This window comes from Mytilus californianus, unplaced genomic scaffold (assembly GCF_021869535.1).
Source record: "Mytilus californianus isolate M0D057914Y unplaced genomic scaffold, xbMytCali1.0.p SCAF_4, whole genome shotgun sequence".
NCBI classification, from domain to species: domain Eukaryota; kingdom Metazoa; phylum Mollusca; class Bivalvia; order Mytilida; family Mytilidae; genus Mytilus; species Mytilus californianus.
Window position 1 is genome coordinate 4,249,366 of NW_026262690.1, and position 24,162 is coordinate 4,273,527.

At 30.6% G+C, this 24,162-nt stretch overlaps 1 protein-coding gene and 1 long non-coding RNA gene across 3 annotated transcripts in view; one reads left to right on the forward strand and one right to left on the reverse strand.

The window, feature by feature from the left end:
• Nucleotides 1–24,162, forward strand: part of LOC127739408 (uncharacterized) — a 63,667-nt gene that overhangs the window by 19,134 nt on the left and 20,371 nt on the right. The window lies entirely within an intron of this gene.
• Nucleotides 14,655–22,564, reverse strand: LOC127739416 (uncharacterized). Its single transcript, XR_008000432.1, has 2 exons — nucleotides 22,336–22,564; nucleotides 14,655–18,479 (listed from the first exon to the last, which is right to left on the reverse strand). It is a non-coding gene; the product is annotated as an uncharacterized LOC127739416 (long non-coding RNA).

Genomic DNA, 24,162 nt, shown 5'->3' on the forward strand with positions numbered 1-24,162 from the left:
GATATAAACCTACAGTAAAAGTTTCATAAAAATCTGTCAAGAATTGCACACAAAAGAGTGCTAATGGTGCAATTTGCCATAAAATTAATGTTTCCATGCATTCTTCTTTTAAAAATAATTGATTGGCACAGATTTTCGAACTCATCCAATCATTGCTGATATAAACCTTTTATATAAGTTTTATAATTAATTATCTGGCAAGAATTGTACAAATGAGAGCGCTAACGATGCAATTGATCGGCACTGATTTTCGAACTCGTCCAAGACATTCTCATATATATCTATGATATAAGTATTAAAAAAACTGGAAAAAATTGTACAAATGAGAGCGCTAATAATACCAGACGGACGGATGCCCGTAATTTCTATGTCCCTCGCATATCGTTGCGACGGGGACAATAACCGAAAGCCATATTGCGGCTCAATGAAATCGGTATCTTTCTTTAGTAGTATAGATGAATGTTTCATTTTTTCTATATGCCGATGATATTTCACTTATTTGGCAAAGTTGACCTTAGATGGATTTGGCTACTTTTTAGGGTCCATTTATTCATGTAGTTCTTCAATTGCTTCGTTTCTTATAAACCCATGGCTTTCAAATATTTGACTCCGAGCATTCCTTATCTTCTTCTTTAGGTTTTCAGTAGTACTTCCTTGATCTGAAGATTATTTACTGTTTTGCGCAGCGTGGCCTAGATACATATATATTTACAAAAACAAATACAATTGGAAATAAATTTGAGGTGCGTAATTTTTTTCTTTAAAATTGTGATTAAAACTATGTACATAGGCTAATATAAGTTAAATAAATTTGTGGAGAACAGCTGGTGTGAGCTGTTCTCTGAAAGGTTATACCTTATGAAGATAAATCCAGAAAAGCGCTTCGGACGCATGGAATTTATACATGTACAACCATGATGTTGTATTGTTACTGGGTCGATACCTTTGCTGATGGACTATCAGTCCCCGAGGGTATCATCAGCTCAGTAGCTAGTTCTCCAGTACTGACATCATTTATAACAATCCTTTCTAAAACTTTCCGTTTAAAAATTTTGAAATCATAAAAATAACGTTTCAACTTCCTCAGGAAAAGTTGACCTTAGATCGATTTGGCTATTTTTAGGTTCCTTTTGGTCATATAGCGCTTCAATTGTTTCCGTTCTTATAAATCAATGGCTTTCAAATATTTCGGACGCATAAAATGTATATAACATAGATATGGCAAGAGTGCCAATGAGACAACTCTCCATCCAAGTCACAATATGTACAAGGAAACCATTATAGGTCATAGTACTGTCTGATCACGGAGCTTTGGCTCACACCGAACATCAAGCTATAAAGGGCCACACAAATGACTAGTGTAAAACCGTTCAACTTCAATTATTTCGATTCTTATAAATCTATGGCTTACAAATATTTCGGACGCATAAAATGTATATAACATAGATATGGTAAGAGTGCCAATGAGATAAAATCTCCATCCAAGTCACAATTTGTAAAAGTAAACCATTATAGGTCAAAGTGCTGTCTGATCATGGAGCCTTGGCTCACACCGAACAGCAAGCTATAAAGGGCAAAAAAAATACTAGTGTAAAACTGTTCAAACGGGAAAACCAACGCTCTTATCTATGTAAAAAAACGAGAAACGAGAAACACTTATGAACCACATCAACAAACGACAACTACTGAACATCAGATTTCTGACTTAGGACAGGTACAAACAAACAAGTGCAGCGGGTTTAAACGTTTTATTAGGTACCAACCTGCACCCTTATCTGAAACAATAGTGTCACATCACAAAATAAAAAGACACACTATAAAATATCAATTGATATGACTTAACTCAATCAAAAGACAGATAAACACAAGTGAACATACACTGAACGAATAAATTTGATCTATTCACAATGTAAATACAAAATCAATAAAAAAGGGGGTAAGATCTTAAACAATTTCAGAAAAACAACCATAACCTTGAACAAAATGCCGCCAAATAGAATAATGTACACAGGTAAATGAAAATAATTTTGTTATAAGATATACAGTATAAATGGAGAACGGTGAAGTGAAAATTTATAGTCATACCAAACACTTATCGAAGCGGGTATATATTAAAAATAGAGAGACGAGATATAACACCAAATAGGTAAACATTAATATAACTAAAAAGCATTACAAATTGTATCAATAGGTCAAATTAACAAAAACAAAAAAGTACGATTTGAGGGTACTCGCAGTAACTGAAAGCTATAGTTAAAAGCCAAAAACAATAAAAAAAAAATCATGCATCAGAGACTAAAATCAACTAAAACACATCCCAGGGATTAAGTTTTTAAGGTCAAGGAAGACATGACTTGTGCAATGCCAAAAATAAAAGTATCTACAGGCAGTAGTATAGTTAGGAGTTAACCTCTATATAGAAAAAATGAAAGTGTTGTTTTCATTTTTTACACCACTGGGTTGATACATCTGTGACGGTATCATTAACTCAAGTCAGTAATCCGGTGCTTACATTATTTATAACATTCCTTTCTAAAATTATCCGTTTATGATATAACATGTTGTTTTCATTTTTAATTGCACGAAACGAAAATAGTATTTAAAGGATGTTAAACTGTATCAATTCTTGGTGTATGAAATGAAGAATGAATTTAAATGAGACCAAAATCAAAATTATACATTTCCGTAACAAAACGGCTTCGAGATCAGATTTTAATGTTGAATGTGGTAATATGTCTATTAGCTTTGACAATGAATACAGATATTTAGGATAACGTATAAACGAATTTATGGAGCACAAATATACAATCCGAGAGATAACAAAATCCGCAAGCCGGGCGCTTTCAGCAGAAACCGACTTCTATTAGGAACTTGTTAATAATTTTTGTAATAAAGCATATGAAAATAATGTGATTAATGATTTTTAGAGTGTAGACATCTCTTTGGGTATTTTGGATAAATAACATGCTTTTGATGGACCTTTGGTAAATCGGCTACTACTTTTCGACTCTACAGACGCAACGTTAGATATTGGTTCTACCACGAAAAATAGCGCCAAGTAAATATTTGACGGAAACTTTTGTTCGAAATGCTGAAATAGATATGTCAAATTATATATTAAAGCACAGATTGTTTGTCAAATCTTCACATTATGATAGAGAAAAATAAAAATATAATGTATATAGATATTTTTACAACTCTTCGAAATTTCGCATCAACGTTCTATGACGTCAAACATTCAAGTTATGGTCTGCATGGCTGCCTCCTTCTTAAGTTTGCGTGGAAATTAAAAAAGAATATGATGAACAGAAATGTCCCAGGGAAAAAGTTAGTTTGGAAGCTTGGAAAATGAAAATTTTACAGGGTATCTGTTAAATTGAAAGCACTATTCTTTTGTACTATATGCAGACTCCTAAAACTAAAATTATCAAATAAATTGAGCTACAGCTTCAATTCATAACAATAGGGCTGCAGTGTCTTGCGGAAATGTCCGAAGTTAATTTTTATGCTTTCACAAAACCTGTTAGGCTAAAAAACAGAGTGAAAAGTAAAATCACAAAAATACTGAACTCCGAGGAAAATTCAAAACGGAAAGTCCTTAATCATATGGCAAAATCAAAAGCTCAATCACATCAAACGAATGGACAACAAATGTCATATTCCTGACTTAGTACAGGCATATTATTATAAAAATTAGATTAAACCTGGTTTTTATAGCTAGCTAAACCTCCCACTTGTGTGCCAGTCGCATAAAATTCCATCATATTGACAACGATTTGTGAAGAAAACAGGGGTACAGCAGTCAACAGTGTGCTAATTTGGTGATAAATATTTTTTTACTTTGAATACTTTACCAGTGAAAAGTACTTTGAAAATTGTAATTGGTATATCAAATTATATTACGATTGCTGGTTATCTATAAAAAATATTGTTCAAAGAAAATGCCTCGCAAGGTTGTAAGTTGATATAATTTGACGCCTCCACAAGCGTAATATGTCAGGGACGTTATGAACTGCATTCGCAAGTTCTCTCCTCCGCGTTCTGTTAATGTCATGCTTTTAACAAAACGGCGAAATAACGCACATCATACAAAGAATTTATACAGACCTATAACACCCTCAAATCAAAAGTAAGAAAACTTCATGTATTGTCTCTTTTACTTTGTATTCAGTACCCCGGAAATATTTTAAGGATTGCATGAAAGTATCAAAATTACAGCTTTTTATCCCCTTATAGTACAAAAAATACACCACTGCCTGTTCATTTAGGATTAAGATTGAAAAATCATATTGGATTGGTCTCACAAGACATTTGTACTTTTGTGCAATACTTTGCATTAATCCAACAAGGAAAATAGGTGTGGTGCGCGTTTTCGAAGACATTTAATTTAACGTGATTTTTCTGTTACAATTAAAGGTAGCACTATCTGACATTGCGTACATTCTACACTTCCACACGATCTTATCAAACAGAAGTTCTCTTAATAAATTGTAAAAGTCATAAGAAACGAGTTTCTGGTAATCATAATATTGAGGGAATGTTTGAACCAATACATTCATATATATAAAGGATGTTTGCTCCTCTTGTTTTTAAATATTTGTCAGATTTTCGAAGTCCACAGGTTTTATTCATGCAGTTTCATATAAAAACAACTAGCCCGCTAACCCCTACTTTTCTTTTCATAGTTTTATTACATATAGTTTTAAAAGCGATATTTGAAAATCTCATAAAATCCTTGTTATATTTTCGTTGTGTTTGGAAGAAAAAACATGCCAATGCTAAATGTATATAAAATCTAGAGAGAATCATTTCCCGCCAACCTTTCAATGGCATATATAATAATAATAATAATAATAATAATAATAATAATAATAATAATTTATTTTATTATAGTGTCACATATTTGATCAGACATATATATACACAATTACATAATAACACAAAATAAAAATGACCAAATATCCAGTCTTATGTAGACTTATGAGACACTTATGTACAAACATTTCTAAAATCTAATTGTTAAAAGAATTAACTAAACAAGTCATTTAGTCTTTATGTGTAAAATTCAAATTCTAAAGTCTAGAAAAGATTTTAAAATTTTACTGAAAATCACACTGAACTTTAAAAAATATATATATATAAATAGAAATATTAATTATCACAGTTAAACTTAAAAAAGGTAAATGGTTATCCAAAATGACTGAATTATTTAAATTAAAATCACTGTTTATGATTATAAATAGATAAACATTAAATATTATTGCTTGATAAATTCTCATGTGCTAAATAGTTTTCGCCTCTGAAAATATTTTAAATTTCATATGACAAAGAAGTTTGTATATCTTCACAAGACCTTATTTCGATAAACTAACTGTCGATATCAAGAGTATCAAAACAATCAATTAAAGTTCTAGCTTTTGCAAACAATTCAAACCTAACATCGTCATATAACTCGAAAACAAGCACACTTATTTTTCTCTGCTTTTCTTAGGTCCTTTATTTATATACTATCAATATATAACAGTCTTTTAAAAAGCTTGTTATTTGAAACAGAGAAGGGAACTATCTTAAGCTAATTCCTCTGAGCTCGATTTTTACATTTATTACGAATCCAAGCAGTATAATCGATAAAAATATTTCATTCTATGATTGTAAATCAAAAAACTTAACCGACAAATTATCTATTGTGTTTTGGTGCCGAAATTTATCGATGTTTACCTGTTAATAAACATTCAACTTAGAATCACCACGTGAAGTAGATGATATAGCAGAATATATTTGTATTTTTATGTATTCCATGAGTTCCCATTTGTTCTTTGTTTCTGATATTAGTTGATCAATGATTTGGTGAATCAGATTCTTATTTCTAAAATTGATTGATACTTTCATACACAACTATTATCAGCACCCGCTTTGCGCATGCGTCAAATTTGACCACAATCGATATCGATAAATTTACTATAGATTGTTAAAGGAAATCTTAAATTTTGATTAGCTGTCAGTAAATATCATTAAATTTCTTTTTTATTGGCATCAATTTTGAAAGTTCAATTTTAAAGCTATCTACAAATCTAATTTGTATTTTGATAAGGATTGCAGAAGTTAGGACCTTTTTCAATTAAAAAACACCAGTTGCACGACCTATTACCTATTACTTCATACAATACGAAATCAAAAATGTGTGCACATGGGTTTTCTTTTATAAATCTTTATTAGAAACAGCTTCATTTGCATGTATATTTATTCTCTGGTTTTAAATCTATCCAATGATATAAATTTCATATTTTACAATTTTTTTGAATCAGGGCCTTTTTTATTCAAAAATCGAGTTGCGATCATTTTCTGAAGTTGAACAGAAATAATCTGTCATACCAGCTAAATCTGTTATTCTCTGTAGTTTTTTTCTTTTCTTTATGACGGTTTAATAGCATCGTTCTTTTCAAGTTTAATTTATAAATTGTAAATTTCAATGCACAAAAGTTTCAAATGAGTAACAAACTATATTCTCCAAGATGAACCAATTGCCAAAGTCTTAAAAGAATAAGACAAAAGCAGCATGTGTGCCATTGTGGCCTATATGCGAAAATATTTGTATATAGTAATGCTAATTTAAAGATTACAAAACATCAAACGCTTAAAACAGGAACATATATATTGACGGGACTTGACACTACCTAATTATGCAGATTTCATCGTCGGGTGTTAGATATACTGTTCCCATACAGCTTAAAATTGAAATAAATTAAACTTGATATTTTAACAGTTTAAGAAGCTAAATTTTCGATACATACATGTAGATGTGATATATACGAGTCTATTGCTTGTTTGATGCACATTCTCCTTTTATCCTCTTAACTTTTAGAAAAATAAATCGCATTGAGCAAAATAAATATTATTTTTAATTTGTCTCCGTCCTTTCACAAGTTTCTATCGTGAAAAAAAAATTAATTTTGTATTTGAACATTTATGTAAAATTTGTATTAAAAATGAAACTTATTTTAATTATTTTTCTGTTAATGTATTAAAAGTTTACGAAGTTTACGGAGAGCTGTCTCATTGGCACTCATACCACATCTTCTTACATTTATATTGTACATGTATTTGCAGAATTTTTATTTTTTAATTTATCGAATGAATAAGATAATTGGAATCGTTAAAATTTAGAATTATACTGGAAAACAGAAGCCTGCGACCCCTGTTGTTTCGATTAGCTTGTTTTCTAAAGATATCCGCGTGAAGTTCACAAATATCAACATGTATTTGGTCACCTGGTGTGAATTTCAGATAAAATTGTCAAGTTCAAATCCGTGGTTGAAACTTTCCTTTAAATTTCAGTAATATTATTATCCGGGCAGGGTACTCTCCCCCTTTTCAATAAAAATTATACTCGGAACATTATTGTATACACTTTTTCTGTGGGACTTTCTTTATGTTTTTAGGCGGCATGCAATGAAATTTTGGGAAAATTTGCTGATTAGTTTGAGAATATCATTATATAAATTCATTGGTATGTGCTTTGATCGGCTTATATCTAAAAAAAAAACCAAACAAGTAATCTAAGACTATATCATTATTGTTAGTGAGAGACCTTTCCTTGCATCAACGAACTTGTGAAACTTGTATAAATATTGAAACTGAGGAACATGTATTGATAGAGTGTCATTTGTAAGATGACCTGCGAACGATCTTTTTTAGAAAAATTTTGTCAGAACATCCAAACTTATAAAAAAAAATTCTAATTTGGGGAAATTGTCTATTGTGCTAGCCAGTGAATGTGATAGAAGTGCCAAAATCTGCAAATTTATTTTACATAGAAGACACTGCTTTTCACAACGCTAAACTTTTTGTCTTAACTGTAGACATTTTTAAAGATATTTTAATACGACATTTCTCTTTACAATATGTTTATGTAGCGTGTTTTCCATTGTGATTTATAAGCAAAATGCATCGTCGCGGGCAAAGGTACTATAGTAGCATTTAGTGTTGAAAGACCATTTTGAGAAAAATGTCTCATAGAAATCATGGCTGAAAAGTTAGTAAAAATAAAAATCAACATACAATTCTGGGAGGTAAAACAAGAGTATAAGTAGAGACTGAATTTATTCTTTTACTAAATAATCAAAATATTGCAATGAGTTTGTGTATGTGTATTCAAATTCTACGTTGTCTCATATTCTGGTTTACGTCGAAAGAAAGGTTTATAAGATATATCTAAATCGAACAGGATCATGTGAAAGCACAAACAAAATTACTATCAAATCGAACATTTCTATTGATCATTATGGTGCATCATTTTTTGATTATGTAATTATAAGTTTGTTATTACATGAATTACATCAATCCATATTTTGATTGTCAACTCATTGCATACTTCTCTGAAGATGGTGTTACTGAAATCAAGAATATTATATCTAATATAATGTAACCTCACAATTACAACCCTCTTGCTTTTGAAATTGATAAAGAACAATTTTATTTTTTTTATACACAAATGTAAGTGCTTTTATAAACCATAACGAGACAACGATTTAATGATAGATATACATATATAGATTCTACCACTGCATCGAGTGTGATACTATATTTATCCACTCGAGACAGTTAATTTTCAAATTTAAAACGCGAGGCTCGCCGAGCGTTTTAAATATTTAAAATTTAAATGTCGAGAGTGGATAAATATCGTATAACACGATATTTGGTGGTGGAATCAGTTTCTCTTATGATTTTCAAACAATATGCAGGCAAACTAATTCCTTCCTTTCGAACGATCTGCAAAAAGATGTGTTCCTTCTATGTGATGTCATCAGGCATAGTCGCTTTTTTCATGCCGTCACAATATGAAATTCAGAGGAAAGCAGGAAAATTCGACGTCATAATCGGATTTTAACCAATGAAGAACTGAGATCAAACGAACCACACGTTGATTAAATTTTTTTATACAATGGGTGCAGAAAGGGATAAATTGACGAAGAATTAGAGAAACATATATATATGTTTGGTTATCATAATCTCATATTTGTCCTTTTTCGACTTTTTATTTTGTATGTTTGATATTCGGTAAAATCGAATTTTATCTTTTGGAAATAAAGTCAGTTTATATATACAACTCGTATTCATGCGGAACATAGCATGCTACAATGACATGGTTATAATATTGTTTACTTAGGGTTGTCAAATTATTTACGAGTGTCAACATTGTCTTTGGAATTATGTCATTGGGAGACGGATTTATATAAGTTTTTCCAAACTTGTTTTCGAATCCCATATTTGAACTTAATGTAAAATTGTAATATTTTATTGTTGTAATTTTTCATTAATAAATACTGTTTAAACTAACATTGTCTTTACAAACCCAGCATGTTGTCTTGATAAGATATCACACACAGTAAAGACTGGTCAGACGGATAAGAAATTAAAATCATGAGCGATAACACGTACTGGCTTACACTGAGGAAAATAGTTGGCCATGCTTCTTTCCACGTTTGTTCATCTTTCTTTCATCACGGTTTATCCATTAAACCCGCGCTGTGCGATTGCAGAATGTCTATTGAAAGGTGGAATGGTCACTGCATACGAATAAAGCTGTTGACAAATTAGAGTACGGGAAGACAAAAATTTAATAGCATACATTTCTGAAGATTTTGAAGAAAAGTCTATGTTACAGGTTTGTTTTAGTAAAAATATCTGATGGCAAATTGATTTGCTGCAAATTATATGTAACTTTCTTATGTAATGAAATAAGAAACATGCTGGATACACTTACTGCACCCAATTAATAACAGACGTGTTCATGTATTGTTATTATTCACAGTTTGTGGTCAAACTCAGAAACTATAAAAAAAAAAGTTAAATAACAAAAATACCGAACTCAAGATTCAAGATTTTATTTGAACACTCAGACACAGATACATGTGTAACATGAGGTCATATATATTAGCATTACATAAACATGACGAAGTAAACATGTGGTATCAATAATATAGATATAGCATATAGATATAACAATAATATACAAATATGTTTTTCAACATTTTCAGAACATATTGACAATGTTTTTTTTATAAATACAGAAAGTCGTTTATACAGTTGTACATTACATATTGAAAGAAGACCTTCCATTTTTTTATAATTAGGATTCACTGTGTAGTAGCTTGGTAGAAACTTTTCTCTTAATACAACAATATTTTGATCAGAACATTTAGATAACAAATGAAATTCATCACCAATATTACTCCTACACAAAGTACATATTCTATCATGCCTCGGTATATTTTGCCATCTGCCTGTTTCAATAGGCAGACGCAGATTTGAACACCTAAAGTGTGTGATCCAAAGCCTGCAATATTTAGGAAGTTTAAGAAGGTATGTTTCTAAAGTAAAATCGTTTTTAAATATTGAGTAAAATTTTCCTCGTGATGAGTTTTCAATATTACTAAACCACTGTTGTACAAACTGATCACAAAGTATTTGTTTTAAGTACATTTTATCACAGTAGCCCGTTTGATTTGCAAAAATATTTCCAGTGCCAGTACTGTTTAATATTGCTTCTATACAATTTACCCATTTAAAGGTGTATTTAGATTTAGGCTTTAAACCAATCATCAGCCTATACAATAAACTGCATAGCTTTGATTCATTATCTACAATTTTACACCAATATATAATCATTCTAATTTTCACCTTTATCTTCAGAGGAAATCTACCCAATTATCCTTAAACCATAAAATAAGACGTAGTGTTTCTAACTTTCAGCGCCCTTTTGCAGAATTTCAAGTGAGTCTTTTCGATAATTTTCAGGTTTTCAAAGCCCCAAACTTCAGAACCATACAGTAAGATAGGTTCTATCATAGAATCAAAAAGTTTAAATTGTAAATCAATAGGTAAAGGTTCATTTCGTATAATTTTGTAAATATAATACAGTGCCTTTTGGGCTTGATCTACAAGTTTCTTTTTGGTATCAAAAAATGTACCATTATATTTGAAAATGACATCCAAATACGAAAATGTATCTACAATTTCAAGTAAATTATTCTGCAATGTAAATTTCAGATTTTGTTTAGTTCAAAACGAAACGGAAAGTTCGTAATCTAATTGAAAAATCAAAGACAAAACACATCAAACGAATTGAACATGAACCTGATTTAATTGATAAATTTAAAAACGCTCAATGTTACATTGATGATATTTTGCTTTTCTGAGGAATTTTACACTTTAACTTTTTTTTTTTAGATAAATCTTATACAGACATAATTAACTGTCTTTCAGCTCAGTATTATTGTGATTTTACTTTTTTCGAGATTTGGATATTTCAGTTTTTCACCGGAAACTTTATACAAGAATTACGACAATATAGACAATATAGACGATATTTCGTTTTCTTCTGTTATTTTTCCCTTTTAAGACTGTGATGTTCCTTCGGACCCTCATTGCGGTGCGTCTATTTTCACAGCTTGTTCGCTATGCCCATGACTGTAGTGCGTTTTAGATTTCAATTAATCTAATTTATATATAACTGGTTATTTATCAAGTTAGAGGTTTCGTTATCCCAAGTTAACTAAAACTTTTACTAAATTCTTCCATAGATACAAAGATTTGGTTTGGAAGTTAAGTTTTGCTGTACATGTACTTCTGTAACTCACATGTACTTCTGTAACTCCTGTAAATTTAGATACGACCCATGTGAACACATCGATCCTTCGTGTTTTTTTTTTATTTCATTTCATATCCAAAGCCAATACAAGTGTCAAGTTTCTTTAAACGGACCAAATTGGAAAGCCTCTGAGAAGGTTAAAGCGCTCAAATCAAAAAGTAAGAATGCCTTTTATAGCTGGAAGCAAAATGGAAGACCAAAAGAGCAGGACAACAGAGTATATACGGAAATGAAATACTGCAAAAGAGAAGTAAGAAAAAAAGTCCGCCAAGAAGATCATCTGGACAGCCAAAGATTTTACAATAACATGATGAATATTTGCACTCAGAAACATTCCACCGGTTGATTAGAAAAAAACAGAGCACAATCAGATAATTCAGCAACATTGATAATAAAGAATACAAACGGAGAAGATATTATAGAACAAGAAAAGCAAACTGACATCTTTGCAGAATTCTACGAAACATTAGCAACCACAGCTACAGAGGAACATTTTGACTCAGTATATATATGGAGGAATGTGAGTTTATATACAATTTAATCATCTCAATTGTACATCAATCTACCATCAATAGAAATGACACCACACAATTTACAGAAGAAGAGATAAAAAAAAAAGCCATCAATGAACTGAACACAGGGAAAACAGAGGATGGCTACTTCTTAACAGCCGCGCACTTTAAACATGTCGGTAATACAATATTACCAGATATTGCTAATCTCTTTAACAATATCATGCTGACAGGGACAATACCTGATATCTTTAAAACAGGCATTCTTACTCCAGTTCATAAAAAGAAAAAAAAAAATCAACCTTAACAACAAACTACAGAGGAATTACAGTCACCTCTGTCTTAGGGAAAATTTTTGAATATGCATTATTAGAAAAAATGCCTGACCTGAATGCTCATCAGACGGAACTCCAATTTGGGTTTAAAAAGGATCTCTCACCAACAATGGCTGCTCTTATTTTTCTGAAGGCATACTACATGCAAATCAACAAAAGAAAAACTTATATCTAGAAACCCTTGACAGTCAAAAGGCCTTTGATGTGGTACATCATATGATCTTACTAGAAAAATTATACTATGAAGTTCCAGCAGATGTTTGGAAAGTAATTCAAAATCTGTATTCAAATAAGACAGAAAAGATCAAGTCAAAATATCAACCAGAAATTATCAAATTAGGAAATGAAGCAATACAAACTGACAACCAAGCCACACATAAAGGAATTATAAAAACGAACCAAGAATAAATATACAAGAACATATAGGTATTGCAAGAAAGACTCTGTATTCTTCAATTCCAGTGGGACTAAATAGAAAAGGAGGTCTTAACCCCAAAAAAGCTTACAAGATCTATCAAGCGTACGTTCTTCCAAGACTACTATACGGCCTGGAAATACTTCCTCTGAATTTGACACAAATAAGAAAATTAAGGCAATTCCACATCAAAACTATCAGATGCTTCCAATCCCTTTCAATAAGAACTTCAACAGCTGCTGTATATATGCCTATTGGCGCAATACCAGTTGAAGCAGAACTTCATAAGAGACAACTTAGCCTGCTAAATTCTATTCTAGTAAGTGAAAACACCAAACTTACAACTTTAATTAAAAGACAACTGATTGTCAACTCAAAAATCAAGAAAGTTTCTTTACAAGGGTGCAAGAAATCTTACAATATTACAGTCTAATGCCAATTCACGAGCTGAAAAAAAATCTTCCAACAAAATTTCAATGGAAAAAAGCAAATGAACACAGCCATAGCCGATAAATGGACAAGTAAGCTACAAACCGAAATGAAAGAAAAATCCACTCTTAAATTTTGCAATACAACAGAGCTCAAAATACATCAGACTCGTCCAGTATGGAACTATTTACCATCAGTTACACATGAGGTAAAAAAAGGCCAGATTACTTACCGGTACATACCTTTTAGAATGTGACATACAGAAATTCAAAAGGGAACAAGAAAAAGCAAATTTTACGCTGTGTCAGTTGGAAATAGAAACTCTAGAACACTTCTTACTCAAGTGCCCAGCTCTTTATGATAAACGGCAAAAAAGTTTCCCGGATTTGAAAAAAACTCATCATACAGTCTGTTGGATATAGCAAATGGAATGAAACTTTCAAAGGGAACCAGACATTAATTATTCAAATATTTATAGACTGCACAACAGTAGCCCAAGAAATGAACTTTAGTCCAGAGACAATTACTCAAATAGAAAATTTCGTTATAATTTTTAGGGTTTTAGTCACTTTAAACAAGTTACTTTTAAATTTTATGAATTACCATATACGTGTAATTAATGCAACTAATTAAACTGATGTAAATATTTCCACTGTAACTACTTATTTTAATCTTTATAGTCAACATAGTTTTAAAACTTCTTAACAAATCTAATGTCTTTTTTAAGTATACTAAAAAGATAAATAATGTCCTGCTGTAAATATATCCCCTTACCACCTATTCTTTTATATAATCTTAATTTTAAAGATAAGGTCTAAATTTTACTACCGTGTGACACGGGTGCTACGTTGCGAAGGATTCTACGAAGAAAAGAAAGTAGCTTATCATAGTTAACGAAATTTTGTTCTAAGTTAGTTGTAAGAGCAACACAAAGAAGTAAAATCAAGCCTTCAATCGGTACAGATTTAGGGGAGAAATTAATGTTTTCAATACACGACAAAATCTAGGAAAACAGTAAACTTTATTCCCAAATTTCATCGATAAAATGTTTGACTTTACTTCTTTTGGTTGCTCCAACCTGACCTAGTACAGGATGTCCTACCACAGAGTAGGTAACATGTCGAAAATAGAATCAAAACTTGGTAATATGATAATAGTCTATTGTTTTATATTTTTTTCATATTAAAGCATTTTATATCTTACTACAAGATAGACTGTAGTTGATTAAATCAACGTCACGTGGTCTCTTGTTAATAGTGGTTTCATTTCCTATCATACCACATCGTGTTATTTTTTAATTGAAAAAAAAGAAATACAGATTAAAAATATATAATGGTTGCCAAAAAATATAAATAAATGTGATCTTGTTCGTCAGAAGAAGTTTACAAATCCAAATTAGAACAATATATCTATATGTCAAGATTTGCACTCAACATGTACAGATACAAAATCTGCTTACTAAAATTATGTTGTTTTCTTTGAAATCATATTCCTGGTAAAGTTGGGACTTGGAAGCGATAGATACCAAAGGGACATTCAAACCCACTGGTGGAAGATATATTAGCAACGTCATGGCAAATAAAAAGACCAAAAAGACAAACAATAGTTTATTAACATAATTTAGAAAACTAAAAGGGTAAGCTGATCCTGCTCCATATGCGACAGCCGTCGGTTTGCTCATGTAGGTAAAAACCCGGTCATAAGTATAATTCGGTGGGTCAAATTCTTGAAAAGGGGCGGGATTGTGGTAACAAAGATTGAAACGGATATTCCATAAAAGTTAAATAAGGACAACAGGTGTGTAACGTTATTCAATAGTCTTAAATCAATTAAGCTATAAAAAAATATCCGGATCACAAACCAAAACCGAGGGAAAGTCATCAACTATAAGAGGACACCAATGGAACAATAGAAACATAGAGAGTGCTTCAAAAGCAAACGCCAACATAAACAGAAACGGATTATTTGATAACAACTGCCATATTCTGGACTTGGCAGAGGACTTTAAAAAAAATTGTGGGTTGAACCTTGTTGTATAACTAGCCAAACCTCTCGCTTATATGGTACATAGTACACCAGTACACCACATTAGAATTCTGAACTGTGCGTCACATGTTTGTATCAATGCTATAAAAAAGTGACGTCACAGGTAAATTCTAAAAATTTAATATGAAATTGGGATTAAATTAGTAATGGTGTTACATTATGTATTTTCTGACCATTACAAGAATATTAATATAGAATTGTGTTAGGAATGGTGTAATTATTTGTATTTCTAACCGTTTCGGGTTTTCTAAATCAAAATTGTGTAAAAACAAATAAATCCTATGCATATAGTTGCTTAAAACTAAAAATCATATAAATGAACTTGCTGATTAATTATCTAAACTTTAAAATACATAAAGAAAATAAAAATAGAATTCAAATCACAAAGGATAACATATACCACAATATCCAACCAGACTTACAAAAGACACATTATAGCTAAATACATGAATGTTGGATGTATAAATACCGATACATGTCTAATAGCAATGCGAATTTACTCTCGGCAAAACAGTCATATCCGGGAAGGAGTCACGTTCGGTACTTAGCAGACCAGACGACATAGATGATTAGCCACAATGTAAGACGTGGTAAACATGTCGTTAGTTAGTTTAGACACAGATACATATTATAGATCAACCAAATCGTGATGGTGTCCATTAAACTTTCGGATTGTCATTTTTTTATTTTTCATCCTTTTAACTATGTTGGAGCAGTTTATGCGTAAGAAGCAAAATCGTAAAATTTTCGAAAGGAAGAGTTCTGAAGTGCATTGCGGACGCAAAAGGTTTTTACAGTGTTGTTTCCATTGTCTTTACCCTTGTTTTTATATTTTACTTAATTTGTTCTTTATTGAGGAAGTGTATACTATATATGGTATGTACTAATATCATAAAATACATTGTACAAATTTTTTTTATCGGCGTCTTTGTCAATATACTATCAACTACAACATTTGTGTCGGCGATTTGTTTTACATTCATTTGTAAGGTTGTTTGAATTTAAAGTCAGTTGTGTTGCATGTCTGTGTTGTATGTTTATATATTTTTGGCTGCTGGATCCCAATTATTTTCTCATTCACCTTTTATGCCTGTTTGAGTTGCTCAACCAATTTGTCAATATAACAGAACTGTCACATAATTAAGCAGTTTAGCTAGCTATAAAACCAGGTTTGACTCGCCATGTATGTACCAAGTCAGAAAAATTACTGAGGTTTCTCCTCATTACGTCGATTGATAACGTTTGAATTGTCAGTTTTTATGATGGACTTCCCTTTCTTTAGATTTACTTTGGAGTTGGTATTTTTTTTTATATAATTTTGCTAAATGTTGAAGGCTGTACAATGACCCGTATTTGCTTAAATCTATGTCATATGGTCTCTGGTGGATAGTTGTTTTATTGTTAATCACACCAAATCTCCTTATTTTTGAATTCAAAAACGCAATATAGATGAAATATATAATGGTTGCCAAATGAATCGATCGTAAAGGTATTTTGATGAATAGTGCAATGAAAATAAAAGAAAGATATTGAAAAATCAATGGACATACTTCTTTTAGATGAAAAAGTTTAAACCAGTAAAGTAGAATTAGTGTGAATTACAAAGATAAGTACATCTAAACTTTTTGTCTTAAGCCGTGTTCACATTGACCTAAACTCGGTGTTGTGTTAGTGCAATTCACACGCAAACTAAACACAGTTACGTTCTCATTGATACAACTCTATGTTTACATGTAGTTTAAATCATGTTTTGTCTACATGCAGTCGATAGTCAATGTAGGCCATGTGTGGGTTGAGTTTACACAAAACTAGATATTTAGAACATGGATTTTACCATGTATATTTAAGGAAGAAACGTTTTTTAGATAAAATTGTTATTTATAACAATTATTAATAATTTTCTTTACATAATTATTTGTCTAAACTTGATAAAAACTTTAGGTAGCTTTATTATTCCCTTATCAAGACTCAAAGCATTTTTTTTCAATATTTAACAATATAAGGTACGGGGAAAATCTGGATTAGGAATATTTTTTTTTGTCATCTGCTTGACCAGAATATTTCTTTTGTGGTCAAATTGGGGATCAGAATATTTTTTAAGGAAAAAACATACCCCCTTTTTGAAGTCAAATCATTGTTTCCTAACTGCTAGAAAAATTGTCCGAGAAATTTGAATTCGATTATATGTAATGAGCATTTAAATGACATATAGTTTACAAGTGTGAACAAATCTAATGTACAGGTAATTAAACCAGGTGTATTGATGAGAACAAATTCAATGTAAAACCAATGTACATTACATTAAAGTAATTGTAAACATGTTTACTGTACATGGCGTTTGGTGTGAACACGGCCTTAATGTTCAAATTTGCACTGAACAAGTACAGGTACAAAATTTGCTTACAAAAATGGTGTTTTCTGTTTTATTTGAATTCATATGAAAATTATATTGGTTGCTGTCTGGACGTGGCAACTTATTTCACCTTATTTACAAGTGCTCAGACTTAATATACACCAAGTGTTTTTACTAAATAGGTTTTTTTTCTTTTTTTGTGACCGTGTGTGATAAGTTTGTTCACGAGCTATAATAACTTTATCGATTAACAAAAACTGTTAAGGTCAAAATGTTTGGCCGCCATTTCTGTTCTGTCTTTTGTCTTTTATTTGGTTTGACTTATTTTTTAAGTTCTGGTAGTCTTAATGTTTTAAGTAATTAAAAAAACATGAATGCTTAGAATGTCAACGAAACTCAAACAACACTATGGCTAAAGGAAACATTTGAAGATAAAAACACCAATTTACAAACAGTACACATGCAACTGAAGATAGCAAAACACTTATCCAACCAACGTAGTGGTTGTAACATTGGGAAGCATTTTTAAATATAATTGTAATTATCTTACATTCAAATTTTCTCCTTATACACACACATTTTACGTTTTTCACTTCAGACATGTTCAACATTTTCAAAACTATTTAAATGTCAATAATAATACGATAATTCATATTCTTCTTCTTCTTTTTTTCTGAGAAGCAACCACAATCGATAATCGAACAATCCATTTAAGACACATCTTGATGATTTTGTTTACCTAGAAAATAGAATATAATTAGTATTATAAATCTAGCAGTTATTAATTATTACAGGATTGAAAAAAGTAGAATACTGAACTCCGAGGAAAATTCAAAACGGAAAGTCCCTAATCAAATGGCAAAATCAAATGAAGTGTCAGCATTTAAAAAAAATAGCTAAAGTAGATTTGTGAAATAAAGTCCTGAGCACAGTCCACATACTTTCATAAGCCAAACCTTTCACTCATTATTTGATACACATTGATAAGGACAAAAGTGGGCATATTTCGACGGGTAAAATGTTTCAGTATTGTTTTAAATCCTATTAGTCAAATGTATTTTTTGTCTATTGAATAACGCAATTAAAGTTGAAATATCCATTGAATTATTATGTATACTTTGGATGAGTGAAAGTTCAAAAGGCTTCGACATAGTTTTATTAAAAAAATAAGCATCGTGTTTATTGATTTAAGACTTGTGCGCATATGTGATAACAAAATGTTCAAACAAGGAATGGAACAAGTAGATTTAACGCTTTATGTTCAGAAATTATCCGGTGTAATGAGCAACAGTATAATAAGTAAACAAGAAGAACCATATCTCCAAAATAATTTGTGTTGATGGAAGATCTTTTATATTTTGTTCTTCATTTATTCACAACTTTCGGACGATTTGATAAGGCCATGTTGTAAAGAAACCTGTCGTTTGTTACAGACTAATGTAAATTGCCCTTTAGATGTCTTTCGTTTTTCATCTTCTGAGGGTAGTTATCTCATTGACATTTATAGCCAAGATGTTCTTTTATTCATATTTGTGTGAATTTATACATTTGAAAAATATATTTTAAATCACCACAAGTAATAGAAAGATAATCAATATTCCAATTTGTGAATAATTTTGGTATATAACTACAGTTTTTAATGTTTTTCTTTTAATACTTTGAAATCTTCATTTCTTTTGATAAATTTATCGCTAACAAGAAATTCAAAGTGTTATTTGCTACGAAATCGACAAAAAAATACGAGTTTTGTGTTGTAAATATTTATCAAATCAGAATAAATAATATTTCGTTATTAGCTAGCAGTTTCCTCAAAATAAAATAAAAAAAATCAATTAATTATGTAATATTGACTTCGAAGTCAATAATATACCTATTTAATTCCGTATTCATACAACCTTTAGTTGGATACATTTGCGCATGTATTTAGCATGTAGGAGTCAGCATGTTCACATATTTTAAACAAAAGTATGTCAAATTGAAAATTCAATAAAAGAAAACACTTAAAATAGCAATTTCACAGACATATCTGGCCCATAAGTAATCAGTTTTATATAGATAAAAAGAAGATTGCATTTTTAACCTAAACATAAAATCAAACAGACTTAGGAAAATCCGATTGCACATGTTCGCTATCTTTATATATGTATATAAATATATATGAATATGCTTTGGTCGGGTTGTTGTCTCTTTGACATAATCCCCATTTCCATTCTCAATTTTATTTACGTCTAAACATGAGACAACATTATGACAGACCATCGGATAACAGGTGGTTATATAGGGATAACAACAACTTACTAGCAATATATATATGTATATTGCTATCTCAAATTTAGCTCAACAATGTTAGTGCAGGTCTAGGCGGTGTTTTCGTAGATGTATGAAGTTAAAAATACAAGTTCCAGCCCCGGTCGGGGAGGAAGTCAGGAATCAGATCTACTTTAACATTGTTAGGCTGATTTTCTAGGCATTATATATACATTTCTCTAATTCTTCGTCAATTTATCCCTTTCTGCACCCATTGTATAAAAGAAATTTAATTAACGTGTGTTTTTTTTAGCTCAGTTCTTCATTGGTTTAAATTCGATTATGACGTCAAATTTTCTTGCTTTCCTCTGAATTTCCTATTGTGATGGCATGAAAAAAGGCGATCATGCCTGATGACGTCACATAGAAAGAACACATCTTTTTGCAGATCATTCGAAAAGAAGGAATAAGTTTGCCTGAATATTGTTAGAAAATCATAAGAGAAACAAATTCCACCACCAAATCTCGTGTAATACGTTATTTATTCACTCTCGACAGTTAAATTTCAAATATTTAAAACGCTCGGCGAGCCTCGCTGTTTAAATTTGAAAGTTTAACTGTCTCGAGTGAATAAATATCGCATCACACTCGATGCAGTGGTAGAATCTATAGTTTTTTATATATATATATATGTAATTGAAAATGGAAATGGGGAAGGTGTCAAAGACAAAACCCGACCAAAGTACAGCCCAGACACCAATGGGTCTTCAACACAGCGAGAAAATCCCACACCCGAATACGGGCTGTAGCTGGCCAATAAACAAAAATGTGCAAAAGGACATCACAAAAAAATCTATGAAATATGAATGAATATATAAATTAACAGATATCCTTCATCAGTATGATAATAATGATGTAAAATGAATCACAACTATTCTGATTTGACTACGGTTGTATAATGCTAAAATTTCAAAGTTGACGATGGTTAAGTATTTACAACAGAGACAATAGTGCGATATGATCTGGTACAATCCTAAAATTTCACAAAAGTTAAGTTATAATAGTTTGGTATAATTCAATAAAACTAAAAGAAGGACATTCAAACTCAAATTACCATTCTATTTGAAGTAGTTCTATATTTCTGTCAGATACAAAATGATTTAATTTTGATTAACTGAATGTATTCGATGTAAAAACCCAAGAACTTGTATAATTTGGGATAATGTTTCAAAATTGACGTAAACTGCAATTGGTAGCTCTGTATAACATTTTGATTTTATAAAAACATGAAAAACTGTAGATTAATTATGTTTTTTGATGTTATAAAGATTTTTTGTATTCATGTACATGAAAGTTTTATCAACTTTAAAAGGTTTACCCTATGAGTAAAACAAGTTCAAAAGAAAGGAGTATGCCCAGTAAGACCCTTTTTGGCCCCAAAATATAGCAGTTTTACAAAAATATTAGAATGTAAACTATTAGCTATTTACTGGAGTGAAGAATACTTCTGTTACATAAATTTGGGATATTTTTGACAATATAATGCACATGTATCGGGTACTAGCATTATTAAGTCATGCTAAATTACTGAAATCTTCACAATTATATCATTTGAGGTAATTTTAAGATGGTTTACGTGTTAAATGAAAGTGGCCGCATTTGTGTTCATTCTTAACATTTAAATGTAAGTTGTATTTGATGATAATACATAACATATATAAGGGTTGAGACTGAACACGAATGCGACCACTTTCATTTTTGACAAAAACCATCTGAAAAGTGACATATTATGGCATATTTGAAAGAATATACATATTTAAGCTTGAATTTGAGCGTCTTTAATGGCTAAATCAGTTCAAATCTTTCACATTAACTAATTGAATCCACCGAAGTAGACAATTAAGTGTTTAAAAAGTGGCCAAAATCTTTCATCGGATGAACCTGAAGTTTGAGGCCAAAATCGGCCCTTACCGGACCTACTACTTTAAATTTGCTCTTTTGAGAATTCGTTGCAATCTTTAATACCTATCTCGAAACCAATGTTTGAAAAGCATATATGTTTTGAGATATTCAATAAAAAAAAACTTAGCATGAAGTTTGAAGTAAAGTATTAATAATATTTGTCATGCTATCAACCTTACTAGGACTTTTATTTTACTATATCATTTATCATTTACCCTATTGTAATTTTAGAATTACATACAATCTACGTTATTCGGTTAAGTTTTGATTCACCAGTAGTTTTACAAAACATATTATAAAAATGACAGTACAGTTTTATTCTTTAAAGTGAATTATTCTTTATTTTTATTAATATTGTGTTAGTTTGTTCATATACGATATCTTACCTTATATCAAACATTCATTCAAGATGAGTGTTTCTCATGGTAACAGTAGCATCTCATACATAAATAAATAAACAAACGTCCGATAACAAGTTCCTTTTTAAGATAAGGTTGACAATAACTTCTCTTGTGATACAATATTTGAACAGGTTTTGAAATAGCGCATTGACAATTCGATTCAAAGATATAATATCGATCACAGCACGATTTACCCTTATATACAATTGAACAGTTTCCGACTTTTGTATTTGAATATCTCCTCCCACGTAAAATTAACTATTTCGAATAACATTCTGAGAATTGTAAAAATATAATCGTTGACATGAAGTGTCATGTCTTGTGCCAAGGGAAGAAGAACGTCAATTAGTGTATATTGTTATATCTTAATATGTGATAATTTAAGGAATTTTGTTTTCATAGCAGTTCTCAGACAGTCATAAATATTCTACACCAGTGATGATTTAAAATTGACATATTGTATAGATATAATTCTATTATTGAAAACAGTTTGTTGTAATCTCTATATTTTTGTTTTTTTAGTCTATTTGTTTGTGTCTCATGGACGTTTACCTTCTATCTTTTTTCACTTTGCTTGTGCTTTGCGAAATTAAAAAAACACTATGAAAACTTATATCAGATACTAAAATAAGACCACTATTGTCATATTAACCAGTAATTGAGGTCGCTTAAAATAAAAAAAAGTCAATCATCTGATGAAAATTGTCTAAGCAATAACTCACTTTCTTTTTTTATGGAATTTACGAATTTGCTCTTAACTTGTGAATATCAGCTCGACAGTTTTTATCATAGCAGAAAAAATTGCGTTACCTCCAAGTGCTTCGTGCATTCATTTTCTGTTTATGTTTTGTTTTTACGCTGTTTTTCGCTATGTTGTTGTCTGCCTCTTTCGAATTATGATTTTTACTGCGGAAGATTTGATTATCTGTGAGGCTTTTTGGCAAAAAGTGCCTCAATTCAATGATTTTTGCTTAGAAAAGATTCAAAATTATTAAGTTAATGTGTTGTCGTTGTATAACATTTATACGTTCGTGTTATATACCTGTAAATATAACAAAGAAAAATGGACTCGAAATTTGGAACTACGCCATTTTCCAATTTCCATTTGATATGGTTTTGAATTCATTCTTATAAATAAATATCTAAAATTACTCATTATACGAAACTTTAAACGAGAAAACAATTAAAACGGAATAACCACACCACTATGTTTTGAAATACGCTCAAATTTTCCATTTAACTATTATCAAAAATTACATATGATTAAATTCCAATTAGGATACGTTTCAACTCACTAGCGACATGTTTTCGCTGTCAACAATCATGTCCTTAGATAGTCCTAGCAAGGGTGATCTTATGATTATCCAAGCCTTAAGGTTATAATAAAGTTTCATTTACAACAACTCTTCTTCTTCTACAGCAGAATAATATGTCCACCATATTTAAATATGAATACATGTATCATGATATACAGTAAGATTAATAATTATTTATATAACTATAATAACGACAATAAAATACAATGAAGATGAAATATAAGGAACAGATATATATCACGAATATGTAGACTTAAAGAAACAGTTGTGTAAGGATAATTCTATAATATGATGTTGAAAGTCTTTTGTTATAGTTTGAACATCAGGAAATAGTTATATTAAGGAGTGGTAGAGGCTCTCATGATTTATCAAAAAGAATTGAAAACAAAATATACATTAAATGTTAATATTTTTCCCGATTACGTTTTTGTTGTTGTTTAAGGCAATCAATAGTTACGTTAAAAAAAATTAAATTCATTAAACATTTATCTTCAAC